The sequence below is a fragment of the Scophthalmus maximus genome, chromosome 10, assembly GCF_022379125.1.
Source record: "Scophthalmus maximus strain ysfricsl-2021 chromosome 10, ASM2237912v1, whole genome shotgun sequence".
NCBI classification, from domain to species: domain Eukaryota; kingdom Metazoa; phylum Chordata; class Actinopteri; order Pleuronectiformes; family Scophthalmidae; genus Scophthalmus; species Scophthalmus maximus.
The window spans coordinates 24588158-24601788 of record NC_061524.1 but is presented as its reverse complement, the minus strand read 5'-3'; positions in this window follow the sequence as shown (position 1 = coordinate 24601788).

The window sequence follows — 13631 nt, the reverse complement described above, 5'->3', positions numbered from 1 at the left end:
TGTTTTTTTTTTCTTTCCATGACAATTGTATGACACATGACTTACAAATAAAAGAATGAAGAACATAAAAATACAAATAAATTCAGTACAGTACAATTACACACCGTGCTGTGTGCATGTGTGTTCAGCAACTCCACAGTGTGAAAGACTTTCGGGAATTCTGATGTAAATGAACTGGAGTCAGCATGTAACATGTTGAACTATCATCTCAACCTGCCAGTGAGGAAGATGAATTTATGGAAACATGTCTGTTGCACCATTTATTTGTCTATTTATCATATGTGCGTCGTTTTCTTGAAAACACTCCTGACGGCTGAGACTGTGCATGAGAGGAGCTGGCTGGCGCACACGCATGTGAGCATGCAGTTATTGTGTGCGTGTGTGTGTGTGTGTGTGTGTGTGTTCTCTCACCCTGTGATGCCAACCTCTCTGCTCCCTCCCTGCTCTGGCCAGGCACGACCCATCTGTCACATTCCTCCTTCCATCTATTCTTCCATCCCTCCCCCCATCCGCCACACTCTGTCCATCCCTCCCTCTGCGTACCCATCCCTCTTTTCCATCCCTCCTGTTTCCCTATCTGCCCCCATCCCTCCATCTCTCTCTTCCTCCATCACGGTCCGTCCAGCCTGTCCCTCAGTCCTTCCTGAGTCCCCGTCTCTGCCTGTCCTTTCCAGTGATCCCTCTCGCTTTTCTTCCAGATCCCTCTCTCTCTCGCTCCTTGTTTTTTTGTTTTTTCGGACAGCTCTCATGTGCCTCTAGATGACCAGGCCTAGATTGATGAAAATGAAAACATCTGGCCACTCCAGCTTGTGTCATAATACTAATAGTCATCATCAAAAGATAACACAACCAAGCCCCAGAGCTTCTTTCCATCGTAGCCCCAGCTACTTGAGGCCAACTTGGGACCCCGTAGGCCCATGTAGAGCCCTTAGGCCCAGTGTTACTGCTCCATGCTGAACCAAACTGATCCAATCTGGGCTGGAGAGACAGGGGTCCTGCCTAGGGAACTGGCACTATCTCTGTATATGTATGTGTGAGTAGCGTAGCATCAGGGGTGTAGCCCGGGGTGTACTGGCATGGCTGTGCATTGGATTATTGAAGGCAGCTTGGGACCATCTGTATGGTGGGGAAGAACTAGAGAAGGAGGAGAGGAGAGGAGAAGAGAGGACGGACCAAATGAGACATGCTTTCTTTCTTTTTTGCATCTTTGTTTTGTGCAAACAAGGCCAACAGAGCTGAATGAATCTGCCTCTGATTCCTCACTACACTGTGCGTTGTCATTTCTGCTCCTTTCACCTGGGACTGTGGTTCAAGTAGCGGATGGGACTCCTCGAAGTGGTAACATGGAATAGGAAGAAAAAGGAACAAACACAGTTCTCACACTAAGCTACAGATTTTTTCTTTTACTGGCATTTCTCTTTTCTTTGCCGCTTCTTCTGTGTCAACTGCTGGGTCCACCACTTTGGTCCGGATTGAATTATTTCAACAATTAATGGGTACGTCGCTATGACCCTTGAAATATGTTCTAAATATGTTGTTATTGTACTTTGATATAGTTGAGGACTCCCTTGAAAACGAGATGGGTTCGTCCCAATGAAGAATTCGAATGACGTTTGGTACAGATATTCATCCATTCTGATTCTGATATTTCCTGTAGCGCCACCGTGAGGTCAAAATCTTTACCGATCCGAGGAAATATGTCAAATTTGACCGGATGGATTGGTAACAATGGATTACGTGCGTGGCTCCCAAACAGTGTATTCTGACTTTGGTTCACACTTGTGGTTTTGTGAAAAAAAAATCATTTTCTAACTTACTATTGCACTGATGTCTGCATCTATCTCAAAGCACCATGTGCCCATGTGCAGCCTTGTCCAGCAGCTGGCATGCAGTTGCAGCTTCTCATGAAATACTGTAAAGTCGACCGCTTGTTTTTCCAATGCAGCCAGCTGAAAAGTGTCATTTGATTTAAAAGCCCACGGGAACAATTTACATTTGTGTTGTATGACAAGACACAAGGTGTCAGACACTCTCTCCGTTCATGTGATATTTATGGTTCTCCAGTTCTAATACAGGAAAGTGTGATGTTAGGGTCAGTCAAAAAACAAAACCAAAGAAAACTGTTTTAGTTTCTCAGGTCCTGATCTGCATGTTTCTCCTCCAGCACCAGTTCAGTCTGGCAACTCATGTTCCCAATGTTTATTACAGCAGCAGAACATAGGCTCCGACCGCATCGCTCCCCTAGAAATGATTACAAAGACATAATGATTTTCATCAATGACATGATAATTAATAAAACATATCCATATTCCATATCACTTTCAACACGGATCAAGTCTGAATAGTTATCACATCAACGAATGGGCAACAGCAGGAACTGGCGTATTGTATTTAACGACTGGTGCTGTTAAGTTCAGTGTGGTTTGTTTGGAAGTTTGATGTAACCGCTGTTCGCACAGTGGTAGGTTTACATTCTACTTTATGAATATGTTGATAATATTACAAGGCAGTCAACCAATTATCTAACTAAATAGTATATTTCCTCCATAGCAGGCAAACTTCGGAAGAGCTTTCCACAGGGGCCGAAGGCATTTCTGACCGGTGCAGTGTGAGCCCATACATTTTTTTCGAGCGCTTTACTCGGACAGTATGAGTTCACAGAAAAATATGTAATCCATTTAAACATTGACTTTTTTAGTCACATTCATGCACCGTCAGAGGCAATTTAGGGTCAAGTGCCTTGCCCTATAGGACACGACGGCGTGCGGAATGCTTGGATCGAGCCGCTCAACCTTCAGGTCAGCGAACGCAGCAGTCACTGTGGATGCAGCACAAGCTGTGACAGGCCGACATTGTGATGTCTCTTCACAGATAAAGAAAACAATCAATACGCCTTAAATGTCAATATGACACTTTTGACCATTCCAATGGCCTCTCGATGATTGGATCTTCAAGTGCTCACACCTACGTCTACAAACCAGGACATCCTAGGAAGTTACACGTAAAAAGCTGTAGGTTATGGCTTTAGGTCCTGCACTAAGATATTGTACAAGAGCGGGTTGACTGCAAATAGGAGTATATTCTGCAGAAGTTGTTGTGAATTAAGATTGAATTCATTAAACTTGAATATACAAATGGAGTTGCCCTCCCTTCGTACTGCGGACGAGACTGTAAGGTTGTCACTACATTATATCTTGCTCCCTGTACAGTCCAGTCTTCTGTGTTAGATACCAAATAGCACATGTGCATCAAGGCTCTTTCTGCAATTGGTCTTGACAGGTCTTAATAAAGTCAAAGAAACCTGAATGTAAACGCCACCCACGTCTGAATGACAAGCTTTTGCCATTTTTTTTAAACTGGTGATGTCACAAGTTCCATGTCTGAAAAAGGCTAAAGAAACATATTTAACGTGAGATCAGTAATGATTGATACCTGAGCCACAAACGCTGTGTACGATCGATGCAGAATTTTAGAATTCGGGCGGACAGCTGTAAGTGGATAGAGCAAATTTGTGGGCCACCATGCTGTTTGAAAAGCGTTATTGAAAATGTAAGCGGACTCATTCTCCAAAAAGGTTTTACCTGACATAAAACTGAAAAGGGACCCCAAATGCAAAGTTGGTCCTCTGTACATCATCTGCAGGAATGAATCTGGATGAAGAAATGTACAGATCCACATGCCACAATGCCAGCAACTGTGCATGCATGTGTCAAGTATGGTTGTGAATGTGTGCGCGTGCGTGTGCGTGTGGTAGGTCTTCCAGAAGGTCTTCTCAAGAAGGGAGACAGGCTGGCAAGCAGCTGTGGTTGTAACTCGCTCTCTCTTTCTTTCTCTCCCTCTCTCTCTCTCTCTCACACACACACACACACACACACACACACACGTGCGCGCGCGGAACACAAGCTGTTGCTGCTTAACGACTGGGCTGCTCCAGAGCACATCTGCACTCTGCATTATCATTAGTTCTCTCCCGCATCCCCAGGATCGCTGACAAAGTGAACAATACCGACAATCACCCCCATCAGCTGCGGCCATATGGGCGCCATCCATAGCTCTAGCCCCCCCTGGCTGGCTAGCTGGATGATGGGGGGGCAGGGTGGGTAGTTGAGGGCTAGAGTTGGTGGTGTTGGGGGGGGGGGGGGGGGGGGGGGCAGCAATTGTACCAGCATCTGTTTGGCACTCACTTGCTCATTCTGCCATTTTTGAAGATGGGTCTGCCGTGCTGGCGATGACGAAAGTTACTTTTTGCTGTTATCACAACACAGTGATTTTTTTAAATTATCATCTCGCTCTTTCGACTATCTCACTTATTGCTTCTCCCTCTTGATCGGCCTCCCTCCCCTCTCCCCCCTGCCCCGGACAGTTCAATGTACTGCCAGGTACGCTCCTGTCGGCTGCATCGTGTAATTGCCACCACCTTAGTCCTCCGTCCTAATGGGCTGGGAGGAGGAGAGGGAGGTGGGGGCGGGGGGGATGTGTGTATTTGTATTGGGGGAGTCGGCCCAGATGGCATTACAAGGTGTTCTCCACCAGTCTTCTGCTAGATCCCCAAATCTTCCCCTTCCTGTGGTCCTCTCACTTTCCCTCTCCGTCTTCTCTCCTCCCTCCTGGACTTTGAACCCAGCTGGCAGAGGTGTTCTTGCTGGGATCACCAGCAGAATCCTTCACTGCTGTCCCAATTATCTTTCAACTCCAAACTCCAGACTGTGTGTCATTATTTCAGATCCATATTCCTCTCTAACTTCTTTTTCCTCCCTCTCAGATGGAGCATAAGATGGAGATTTTCGGAAAAGCGTGACACTTCACAAGTACACGTGTCACCTTGAGATTAGCATTTCTTGATGCATAGTTTAGGCCTATTAGTGTATTTGTACACTGTATGAAGTCAGTAAATGAGGAGAGCAGGTGTAACTATTAATTGAATCCTCTTTTCTGGAGCCCCTCTGCCTTGCTGCTGCTTCAGACCCAGGAGGACGGAAAGGTGGGCAGAATCAGAAGGAACCATAAGACACTCACATGGATGCACACATAAGCTATAACACTATCATGAAGTTTCATATCCAAAGTACGTGGACTTTAACTCAAATCAGGTCGATTTGTATGTTGATGTTTTTGATTAAATTGAAAATTATTAAAAAAACGAATAAATAAATAGACATTGTATTTTTTTTCTTGCTTGGTTATATCTGCAGACTGCAGATTTCTGCTGCTTCTAAAAATGAGAGTGGGAAAAGTAAACCAAATGGGAAAGGTGTCGCCTCTGCCAAGGGGCAACATTCCCGTCAGATGCAATCAGGCCACACCAAACAGCACACGCACGTACTGTAGATATCAGTCCTCTGAATGTGCCTGATATAAAAAATTAAAATAAAAAATGTAATCTGTGAAAATGTCAAAAAAACGCCCTATCTAGTAATTGAAGAAACATTTTGTGGAAAATCTCTTCAGTTGCGTTTGCATAATCCGGCTGTCAATCAAACAAACAAACAATCGCCGGGGGTGGAAACATAACCTCCTTGGCAGACATAATTACATAAAGACTCTATAGAGCTGCGCGGAACAACAGAGTCAGGTAATAATAGGTCGATGTTGGTTATGAAAATGATTTCATTTTACACAACTTTAATAACAGTGTGAGCTTTACATTTTCTGCATTTAAACTTCCTTTCAGAAAACTAGACTTACTTTTAATAACACTTTATTGTAAGCATATGTAAAAACACTAAGACATAGTTCACAGCAGTCAACTTTTGTCACGGATAGACTTCACATGAGTCATTTGTGGTTTTCACAGGTGATGTTTCTTTTAGGTGCAATAAACTCCCCGTTCTCTGAGCATCCATTTGCTCTCAGCTGTCAGCTCCTGGTCTATTTTTCCAGTTGCCAGCAGATCTTCACCGTCAGGGCCACACATCAGTTGGAGAACTGCTTTCTTTCTGTGTTAGCTGTTTGTCTGCTGACTGGCCTTTATTCAGGGGAGACAAAAACAAGACAAACCACCTCTCCGTCGCTGCCCAGGTGTGTGTAAAACATGGGGGGGGGGGGGCATAGATGTACATATTCATACACAGAGAAAATGTTTGTGTGCGTGTGTGTGCACGTGACATTGTGAGCCTGCTCCATCCCTCTTCAACCCCTCCTTACCCAAACAGAAAGAGCGCCTCCTGGGCAAATATTTAAAGTCAAAACAGGCTGGGCCCATAAAAAGCTGAGAGGAGGTGGTGGTGTGGCTACATCTGTCGGGGGGGAGGAGGGCGGGAGGGGGACATGAGAGGAGAGAACTGGGGGTAGAGGAGGGGCGGCAGCAGCTGCCGAAATGAGTCTGGACACTGCTGACACCAACACCTGTCCGTGCTGGAGACAAGCAGCCAGCAAATGTCCAGCCACAGCCCCGCAGACACACACACACACACACACACACACACACACACACACAAGATCACACCACAGACACAAACACACGCGTCAAATCGATCTGGTTGTGGAAGAAGCAAAACGCGACAAACACAAAGTCTCACAAAAAACAGACTCAGACGCTCACCTAACCCAGCCCTTTGTAGCCCACCACACCCCTCTCCTCTGGCTGACCCCCATCTGTTGCCTCCCTGGGGATTGTGTGCGTGCATCTGTGTGTGTAGTGTGTGTGTGTGTGTGTGTGTGTGTGTGTGTGTAAGAGTAGGAGGTCAGGGGAGGGGACAGGCAGGCGTTGGCCCCGGCTGCCCATTGATCAACAGCTGCTCGGCTTCTCATGCTGGGGTGGACGGCTGGGAAGGTGACAGCAGCTGGGTCGGGGAGAAGGTAAAAGCAAAGGGCCAGAGGCTGGGACCTGGGGTTGGAGACGAGGTTGGGCCGCGGGGTTGAAGTGTACAGGCTAGGGCAGGTAGCGGGGTTGACGCTGGGGTTAGGGTCCGTGGCAAGGGACAGAGTTTCCAGCAGCAGGGGCGAGGGAGGCGATAGGGGGAACAGGCTAGGAATGGAGCTGCCAGAGATGGGCAGCGAGGACTGGACAGCAGCCAGGTGCTGTGCAAGGCATGGATGCCAGAAAGGAACAATGAGGTTCGGTAGAACAGAGTCAGGGCTAGTTCATGGTTGAAACAGACGAGATAAGAGACAAAGTGTCATCGCACTCCATAGAAAAGTCAGGGAGGAGGAGGAGGCACCCTGAAGCACACTCGTCAGCGCTTTCTCCTCAAACGTATTCATGGTATTGCTGCATGTTGAACAGTTGATGGAAGTTCAAATGCTGCTTATGGTCACACACTCCACACGCCCGGCCAATCGCAGCGTGAGGTGGGGCACGAATGTTGCAGAACGATGTCGAATGAACCCCTCGAATCCAGCTTTGAGAAGTTTGGGGGCAAGGTGCTTCAATTACTACAAATTCTGTGCTGGGGTTAGTAAACAGGCGTACAGTCTTAGAAGGTAAATGATAGAAATGGAACTCATGTAATCAGTAATCATTCGGGAAAAACACAAGGAAAGGCTGAACCAAACAGGAGATTTAAAGGTGACTTCTTATGCAAAAATCACTTTTTTCAGTGTATGTGCACATAGATGTGTTCATCTGTGGAGCATGCCGGCCAACAAGCTGTGAAAAAAGACCACCCTGTCTTTTTTTTGTGAGCTGGCTAAACCCTCGAGCCTGAAGCTCTGAACAACTGGTTCAGATGTCTCTCCCACTGTGAGGTCACAGTCGGACTCTTTTGGGGCAACCCCGCCTGCAATCTCAGAATCTCCACTTGTCTGGTGAAGGTGTGTGACATTTCCTGCACATTTTGAAAATCGGTTGACCAATCACAACAGACTGGGCCAGCTGGCCAATCAGAGCAGACTGGGCTTCATCGGGAGGAGGGGCTAAAAGAAATCCAGGAGTTTCAGACAGAGGGTGACAAGAGGAGCTGCAGGAATGGACAGTATGAGAACTCTGCTGCTTTTCTGAACATCAGAGCACGTAAACCTTTTCAAGTGGTAACCCCAAATTAAGACGAAGACGAACTGTCAAAGACAAATGGAAACACAGAGACTCTACACAAGGTGGGCAGAGCTTTACATAAAACATTAAAAGCATTGGGAAGAAACATAAAATCAGATTAAAATACAATAATTAAAAAGAGAAAATAAAAGCATGCAAAGCAAAGACATACAAGGATAGCCTGGGACCCAGACGAATTTAAATTTGCTCTCCTCCATCTCCTCCATTGGGAAAAGATTTTCCTCCGGCAGAAAACTTGCCGGACCAATCACAGCCGATTATCTGAGGTGACAAATCCGTCCGCAGATAGACAAAGTAGTCACAACCGCCTTCCTGTTACAGTAGACGTCTTCAGGACAACACCTCATCCTGATGACACACACACACACACACACACACACACACACACAGGAAGCTGTTGATGCTGGTGATCAATATGAATGAATTGCTGCAATAGATCATAGATAGTTTGGTTGAGGTAAAATAATAGTATATTAGACAAATGGATATTCCTTCTAATTCTCTGTTTCTCTATTCTCGTCGCCTAGAGAGGGCACTGTTAAAATGGCCGGGGAAGGTTTAATCACAATATTGTCAGGCAGCTTGAAAAAGCTGCACACACAAACTCTCCGTCTTTGTCTTGAGTGGTATTTAAAAGTTAACGTTTAAATTAACCGTTGGCATGATTGACACGTTGTTTTGTGTGTGTGTGTGTGTGTGTGTGTGTGTGTGTGCCTTTTGTCAGGCAGTTATTCACCCCGAAGTCTGTGCTGCAACTGTTGGTGTTTGTTGTCAGGAGGACATACAGGTTGGTGTGTGGGGTCCGGGCTCACCACGAGCTGACATAAGAGCCGACAGCTGTTCCGAGTGTCGGCCGTCACACATCTGCTGCGTATGGCCTCTCACAGAGTGGCCACAGTTCAGGGGCCGAGGGGGGGGCTGGAAGGAGAGAGGGAGAGGAAGTGAAGCAGGTGAGGCAGGGCCAAGGGAGATAGTGGGTAAAAAAACTCTGTTGGCTTTTACAGCCTCACATTCCACAGAGGGGCTGTAGTGCCGGGTCAGTGGCGGAGCAGATCAGGTAGAGGGTCTCTGTAGAAGTAGTGCCGGGTGTCCGTCAATCCCTCTCATGAATACCTGCCCTCCATACCCAGCGTCTTTAACAACCACTCGATGAAACATGGGGAAATGAGGGAAAGATTGGTTTTTCCCATCGAGCCACGGAGTAAATGAGCGATATGTTGCGGAATGTCCCTCTTAAACGTGAGAATGTGGGAAAATGAAGCACTGAAGCACTGCCCGAACAGAAACACGTATGACCTAAATGCTTCTAGTTGTTGACCTTTGCTCAAAAAGTCAGACCACCTCAGCCGAGAGACAGTGTGAAGGTAACACGAGCCGGGGACGGGCGCAACCTCATAACTATGGTGCATATTTCCACCTCAACCCGAGTCACCTCTGCTCCATCAAGGAAGAGTTTGACGTTCTGGGAAACAGTTGTGTATATGTTTGTGGAGGCGGGTCAACGCACCAAATATGAAGTTCACTTATTACCATGTTCAAACTCATTTGTTCAATCTGCACACAAACTTATATGCTGGAATCTTTCTAAGAGCAGCGGCGTCCTGGGGTCCCCACTGGCTCATATTTACTATACAGCCACAGAAAGGGTATATCAGCACTCTTATCTAACCCTCTGCAAAAAAATAAAATAATACATAAAATGATAATAATTATAATAATAAATAATAATAAAATAATAAAAAAATTGAACCTACCATACATGTGCTGAGTCACAATTAGCCCCACAGATCATGGATGAATTTGATTTGAAGCGGCAAAATCTGTCTATGGATTTAAAACAGAAAATATTTTGTCTCTCCTCTGGCTCCTGAGGATTTTGGGTGAATTAGGATATATTTTTGTTTTGCCTCAAGTGACTGTGGGATAGTTTTACATGTCTCTTCAATCTCAATAGGTTGTTCCCTGCAAAGGTTGAAGCTGCACCGATCAATATATTCATGTTAACGATAGATCAAATTACTGTCTAATGGGAAAATGTCACTTGCAGTGACAAACTAGAATATAGAATAATAGAACTTTCACCCAACTCTGCAGTTCCTCTGCCTTTTACCATCTTTCAGCTCACGGTTTCGGTTTTACGGACAAAAATGTATAGTTTGAGTTGACACGGACACAGCAATAAAAAAAAAAAATAACTCACTTGAACTGGACTGCACATTACCTGCCCAGCACCAAATGACAAAGGAAAAGAAGTAAGCAACAATAAATGCGGCCGGGGGGGAAAAGTGGAGCATCAAACAACTAAAGAGGTGGATGTTTTGAATGTCAATGTCGCCCTGTGTCTATTGTCACTTATCTGCTAACATATTAGCCTTATTCACTTTATGAGGGGATAATAATAATGTCATGTTGCATCCATTAGGCCAAATAAATTAATAATGATAATAATGATACAGGATTTAACAAAATGTAAATATTCCAGGCGGTAGAGACGGGACAAGAGGTAGAGACGGTCGTCCACTCACCAGAAGGTCGGTGGTTCGATCCCCACTTCCCTCATTCTGTTAAGTGTCCTTGGGCAAAACACTTAACCCTAAAGTACCTCTGACGGGTCGTCCGGCAGTGTGTAATATTATTGGTACACTGCAGCGCCGCGTGAATGTGACTTGTACTGTTAAAGTGCTTTGAGTGGTCAATAAGACTAGAACAGTGCTATATTAATACATTAATCCATTTAACCATTTAACATGACAGTTTCGTGGAATGTGCAGGATCAGAGTGCAATTAAAAAGAAAAAAACATTCAGCAGTCCCCCACATCTTAGAGGATTCAGAGACTGAGGGACAGAGGGATGATGTGTATGTCACGACTCCAGGTCAAAGGTCATTGATACCCAGAGGAAAGAAGTTCAGTTCAAAGAAGCGTTTCAAGAGGCCGGACGGTGCGTGCATCTTTGCGTGTATGTATGTGTTTGTGTATACAGATCAGAGCGTGTGTGTCCTCACACCACAGTTGGCTGAGGGGGAGAAGAAAAAAAACAACTCATTTGCTTGTCCATTTACTCTGCTTCCCTTCGCGGGACAATGCGGCAGCAGCCGCTGGACAATGAGGCCTCACTGTGGGATTCAAATGAAGGAGGGAGGAGGAACGGGAGCAGCGGCGTATTGAAAGAATGGAGGGGTTGTTGGTCGGGTGCGAAGGTTGAGGAGGGTATTGATTGAATTAATGAACGTGGGGTAAAGAGGGGTGAGGGGCGTCCAGTAACTCCAGTTACGTCCAAAATACTTAGAGAGGTTTGGCCTCATGCCAGATGCTTCTGTGGGTGTGTGTGTGTGTGTGTGTGTGTGTGTGTGTGTGTGAGTGTGTGTGTGTGTATGTGTGTGTGTGTGTGTGTGTGTAAGTGTGTGTGTGTCCCTCAAGGTGACAGTTTATTCAACCAGACGACCTCAGTGTGTACAGCTGTGGAGTTTTGTGTGCCACCCAATGGACGTCCACTTCATGGAAATGCAGACGACGTTTTTGTCCTGCTCTGAGAGCCAGACATCCCTTGGTCAATTCTGCATGTGTGAGAGGTTGGTTTTTTGGTGTAGTCAAATAGGGAGAGGAAGCTCAGCGAGGGCAGGGAAATGAGCTGCAGGTGAGCCTTTGGTCAAAGCCAACCGAGAGCATAAATAGTAAGGACTGACAGAGGAGGGACACAGAAGACAATGATCCTGCTTTTAGCTGTGAGGCTTGTTCGTCTTTCAGTCCAATGATCTGCAAAGCCTCAGTGTCTGTGACTTCACAATAAGAGAGAACAACCGACCTGTCGTGCTGGCAGAGGTTCATTAACAAGTGCTCAGCAATCGCAATCACTCGCAGTCGAATGACTCCCTCTAGTGCTCAGTGAGGAAAATATTCTCTACAGTCATGGGCCAGTCGATGCTATTAGAGGATAGACCCTCAACAGAATCCAACTCTGAACCAGATTCAGAAAAAAAAGCCTTGATTTTATAACAATTGCTCTGATATTTCTTTTGAAGTATTATCAACTGCGATAGGCTGGCGACCTGGCGATGGTATTATCATGGTAATAATTGATAATGCCTCTTTGACTGATATTATCATTATCCATGTGCAGTGCTGTAAGCAGAATGTTGTGTAGTGACGCACACCCCACAGACAGTTGTTCTTTCTTGTACAAATTATTGTCAAAACACAGGCTACTGTAACAAGGCTACAATTAATTGTGACTTGTAAGTCTGTTTGTCAGTTTTGTGATAGGCTGCAACTACAGATGTGTATTCATATTAATGAACAAAACCTTTTTATGAACGTTATTCAATTTTCAAGACAAAGAAAATATGAATATAGAAATGACCACTTCACTCTTTTCTCTTCCTCACCATACATTGGTAAAATGAAAACATTCCTTCTATTCTAGCCATTACATTTAGATTGTGTAGTTGAAAGAGAGAGTGTCAAAACATTGGTGATTATTAGTTTAATTTTACACTCATCCTCAAATCTGATCTGAAAACGATCAGAACGGCTAGTTTTACCAATATACAAGAAGTTATTAACAAAGTTGAGGAATGAACAAGCCTCATTCAGTTGCTCCATGGGGCCAAACCTTTTCACTCTGTAGCTTCAAACGCACCTTTGGCCACAGACTTTATTTGTGGATCAGATGAAAATAACTTCTCCTCATATTTGACAAACAAATGAGGCCATTTCATTGTCCCGTCTGTCAAAGGAATTGCTGGTTGATGCGAGGCGTTCACACTTCCCAGTCTCATTGTAACGTTCTCATTGTTGCCGTGACGCAACGACGGCCTCAGTGTCGTGGCTCCCTGGCCCACAGTGATGTCAGTAACACCTGTGCTTTTCCTACCGCAACAACTGACACGAGAGAATGTCCGACGTGACAAAAAAAAAACACACACACACACACACACACACACACACACACACTGTCTGCAGGAGTTGCTTCAGTGAAGAGTTGAACAGGGTTCCCAGTCTTTTCCAGGTCTAGCTGGTATGACTGACAGGGAACGCGCCATATACTGTTCCTCATGGAGTGTAGTGTCTTTACAGTTTTTTCTCTAAGACTTTTGTGATAGGCATTTGATTTCGTCAAAAGTCCTATTTTTGCCCTCTCCTGGTTGTCAACTCACTTCCTGTTGAGCATGGTTACTGCAGTGTATTGTGAAAAGTTGTTGGTCACGAGTCCCACAACCCTACAATATTTGATGCATGTAGGTGATACTGGTGAAACTATATGCCAGGCACAACACTCAATGGCGAAGGCTACCAGTTACCAACCAACAGTGACTAACATTTCCCTTTGCAGGATAAATAAGTCTTACATAATTCAGAGTTTCGGTCACGTGAATTGTAATGTCATCCTACCTGTGCTACCATGTGACGGGGTGCGTTCACAACTTTGCCACAACCTAACCGAGAGCAGCCAATTCAAACGACCTTCGTCCATTAATTATCCCTTTCAGATGGTCGTTTTAGTGACCTAGTAGTTCATTCTCAGCTAAAATCAAAATAGGATGAAGTGTTTTTAAAAAAATTCCAGGACAACACATTTTTCATGTTTTTCATGACTGGAAAATGTGTCACTTTTTTTTCCAAGGTTCTACTTTTTCTT